The following is a 4,785-nucleotide window of genomic DNA, read 5'->3' on the forward strand; positions in this document are numbered from 1 at the left end:
AAGCCAATAAGTCATCAAGTTTCTGAATACTACAAGTTTTATCTTTTTTAAAAGTTATTTAATTAATTTTTAAATTTTCTTTAGGGTACATGTGCTGACCAGAGACAGAGAGAGAAAAAGTGAGAAAGCAAACCGCCAGGTCCGGGACTCAAATCACAATTGGCCATGTGGAAGTCCAGGACCTTAACCACCATGCCACCTGCTGGCCTGATTTATCTTTTTAAATTAGGAGGTTACAGATTAATTATTATAGTGTAAAGGAACCAAAAAATGTATTTGACACCAAGTTTAACTTTCAACCTAGCAATCAAACACTAAGATGAATGAACCCATACATCTTCCTTTAAAAAATTAAGGGGCCAGCAGGTGGCTTAGTGGTTAAGGTGCTGGACTCCCACATGGTGAACCACGATTCAAGTCCCAGACCGAGTGGCTTGTTTTCTCACTTTCCCTCTCTCTCTCTGTATCTCTCTCTCTCTCTCTGGTCAAATTAAAGAATAATGATAATAAAAAATAAAATAAATAATGTTTTAAAATTTAAAAAAATTATTTGAAGGGACCAGTCATTAGCATGAAGTTTAAGGCACTAGATCCCACATGACCAACTGTACGGTTTGAATCCCAGACCTGGTGGCTTGAAAATTTTACTGGATACCTGTGCATATGTTCATGTCCAAAATCCCAAGAGGAGAATGAAGGAGGGGGTTGTGGCATGGCCGTGCTCCTGGGAGATGACTTCTCACTTTCTCTCTCTCTCTCCATCTCTCTCTGGTGAGCACACAAACCCCCTAGCAAACTTTAAAAAATAAAATAAAATAAAATAAAAAAATAAAAGAGTTCATTTTTTTAAAAAAAGTTTATTCATTTATCATTTTTTTCTTGAGAGAGAGAAAGAGAGCACACACACAAACCCAAAGGATCTCAGTGCCACAATCCACCCCAACCTTCAGGCAGCCTTGGATCATGGGCAAGCCCATGCCTGGAATATGAAGGGAGATTTCCAGAATGAACTAGGAAACTTCTCTCACGAGACTGCTTCACAGAGTAGTGTTTTGTTGCTTTGCCACCATCTGGCCCCAGAAATTCATTTTCCTAATTTCATTTTTCTTTTAGAGAGATTTTTGCTATAGGAGACATGCACTCACGGAAGAGACAGAGAGATACAGAGAGAGAGAAAGTGAGAAATCACGCCCCAGGAGGCATGGCCATGCCACAATCCCTTCTGTGCCATTCTCCTCTTGGGATTTTGGGTACACACACACATGTACCCAGCTTGAGTTACAAGCCACTGGGTCCGGGACTTGGACCATGGTCAGCCATGTGGGAATCCAGCACCTTAACCACTACACCACCTAGTGACCCCTCTAATCTTATTTTTCTAATAGAGGTTTATATGTTTTTCTTTCTCATTGTCATTTTTTTTGTTAGAGATTTTTGTTATGGGGCATGTGTGCTTACGAGAGACAGTGAGAGGGAAAGTGAGAAATCACCCCTGCCCCCCAGGGAGGATGGCCACACTGCAATCCCTTCTCCCTTCTCCTCTTGGGATTTTGGGCATGCACGCACATGCACCTGGTGTGAGTTTCAAGCCACCAGGTCCAGGACTCAAACAGTTTGTCATGTGGGAATCCAACACTTTAACTACCATGCCCTCTGCTGCCCCCTAACACCATCGTCCTTTTCATCATTCATTTCACATCAACCCTGCCTCCTAACTGGTACCCTGGCACCATTTTGCCTTCCCTCCTCAGGCCTCAATACTTTATTTACCCCATCTAGATTAATCTTCTGAATTGCTGCTTTAGTTTAAATTTGCCTGGGGTGTGGCTGAAATTTCTGTATTTAATTTTTTTTTTTGAGAGGTTTTTAGCTATAGGGTGTGTGCGCTCACCAGACAGAGAGAGACAGAGAGACAGAAAGTGAGAAATCACCCCCCAGGGGGGATGGTCACGCCGCAATCTCTTCTCCATTCTCCTCTCGGGATCTTGGGCATGCACGCACATGCGCCTGGCGTGAGTTTTAAGCCACCGGGTCCGGGACATGAACTGCGGTCGACTACGTGGGAGTCCAGCGACATAGCCATTACGCTAACTGCTGGTTCCCTTTAATTTTTTTTAATGATAGAACCATGTGTGCACACTTAGAGAGAGCAAGAGAGACGGAGAGCACCCTCCTCAGTGTCTGGCAACACCACGATCCCTTTCCTCCATCCTACAGCCTGAGCACTAACGTACATGCCCAGTGTGTGTTGGGCTGTTAGGGATCTGCCTTTTCTCTCTCTTTTTTAAAGTGTTATTTATTTAATTTTTATTATTTATTATTGTTATTATTATTGTTTTAATTTAGGGCACGTGTGCTCTCCAGAGAGAGAGAAAGTGAGAAAGGAGGCCACCAGGAGGTCCAGGAGTTAAACCACCTTAACCACCACGCCACTTGTTGGCCCCGGGATCTGACTTCTCTTGAGCAGCACATCATCACTGTGCCATGGAGCTGGCCCCAGACCTCTGCATTTTCAAAAGGCTTCCCAAGTAATCCTGATGTGTAGCAAGGCAGAGAATCACTGCTCTTGTCAAACCAGACTCCACTTTCATCTCTTTGTAATCCCCACACCATTTCTGCTTACTGAAATCTTTAACCATTCTTCAAAGACCAGCAAAATGCCACCCCTTTCATGAAGTCTTCTCTGATTTCTCTTACCAAATGTTATTACAGCCTTCCTCGAAATTCCTATACCAATCTTTCCCACATACATAATCTCCAGTTGTTGTAACAATCTATTATCATCTATTTAGGTCTCTATAATTTCATAGTTCTTCCGTAAATTTTTTAACCTTTCTTATGCACTGTGTAATAGAGGCTTTATCACTCCCAAATTACAAATGAGGAACTCTGGTTCAGACAGTGTATGTGAGTTTCTTTTCCAAGATCACACAGGTGGAAAATGACAAAGGTATAAACCTACCCTAGGTCTCCTGACACTGTTAATCTTGTTGGAAATATTTAAATGGAAATAGAATCAACACCCTTTCAACAGAAGAGCACAAAAAAGCCACCCAGGAAGCCTGTCAAAATGCATACTATGGGGGACCAGCAGGTGGTGTGGTGGTTAAGGCATTGGACATTCCCACATGGCTAACCATGGTTCAAGTCCGTGACCTGGTGGCTTGCTTTCTCACTTTGTCTCTCTCTCTGTGTCTCTCTGATAAAAAATAAAATAAGTAAAATGAGTAAATAAAATTAAAAATAATTTTAAAAAATGCATACTATGGGGCAGGCAGGTGGCATGGTAGTTAAGGGTGTTGTACTCCCACATGGCCAACTGCAGTTCGAGTCCCAGACACGGTAGCTTGCTTTCTCATTTTCCCTCTCTTACTTGCTCTTTCTCTTTAACTCTATCCCTCTCTGCTCAAATCAAAATAAATAAAATAAATAAAGTTAAATAAAAGAATTCTTTTAAAAAATGAATACCAGGGACTAGCAGTTAGCGTAATGGCTATGTCGCTGGACTCCCACGTAGTCGACCGCGGTTCACGTCCCGGACCCGGTGGCTTAAAACTCACGCTGGGCATGTGTGCGTGCGTGCCCAAGATCCCGAGAGGAGAATGGAGGAGAAGGGATTGCGGTGTGACCATCCCCCCTGGGGGGTGATTTCTCGCTTTCTGTCTCTATGTCTCTCTCTGTCTGTCTGGCAAGCACACGCGCCTTATAGCAAAAACCTCTCCCAAAAAAAAAATGCATACCACAGGGCCCCAGCCTCAGGTATTCTAGGAAACTTGACTTTCTTCAGGTACCGCCAGATAATTCTTCGGCAGGTGGGAAAGGGCCGCATTTTGTGAAACACTGCTTCAGGTGATTACATACCATATGGACATTGTAGGAAACCCTCCAAAGGACCATTTTATCCATGTAAAATGTAATTCAACAATAATTAAAAATTAATAGAGGAAAAAGCATTATTTGGCCCGCACAGATCACAGCCCTTCTGCCCAAGAACATTTTCTCCCTAGTTGTGGAAGTTGCCTCTTTGAAAAGCACATCTGGCAGTTTTCCAGACCAGCAGGTAAGGGGGTGACCAGATGTCTGCCTGTGGCCAGTGCAAACTCCTCCCTGTGAATGGTGACACGTGTGCTTGCTCTATATTTCTCTCCTGAGCAACAGAGAGGTCACTTAGAGCATTTCTCATTTCCCAGGGACTTTGGAGGAGCTCGTTTGGCTCAGATTTTCAAACCAAATTTTTCTCCTGAGAGACTTTTTGCTGACATTTTGTTCAGTGGACTAAAGCAATGTTCTAAAGCCACCTGGAAAAAATAAATCTCTTCACAAATTAGGAAAAAAAAAAATACCACCTGCTTCAATGGGAAAAGGCTTAGGTAACATCCAATTTCACAACCTTGAAAGTTTGAGGAAGGTATCATTTTAACACCACCCCGGACAGAAACTGCCACTTGCCACTTGGCATAAATTTTCTTCTTTAAGTCAAATGTATTAACAATATGCTGTCTTACTGTGTGTAGTACAAAAAGACTGTGTTTATTTCTTTATCAAACAGGATTTATAAAGCAGATTGTTTTATAACTGGAGGCATATAGATTTTTTTCCTTCTTTAAGGAAATTTCTACTTGCCTACGTAAGTATGCAGACAGGACAGGACACTGTATGGCACAAGCACTTGTATGTAATTGACACTAAACTCTAAGACAATAGAGACTCTATCCTCTTGATCACCACTAGACTTTTTTTTTTTTTTTTTTGGAGAGGGTTTTGCCTTTGGGCCAAGAAAGCCAA

This window comes from Tupaia chinensis, unplaced genomic scaffold (assembly GCF_000334495.1).
Source record: "Tupaia chinensis unplaced genomic scaffold, TupChi_1.0 Scaffold000311_2, whole genome shotgun sequence".
Classification (NCBI taxonomy): domain Eukaryota; kingdom Metazoa; phylum Chordata; class Mammalia; order Scandentia; family Tupaiidae; genus Tupaia; species Tupaia belangeri.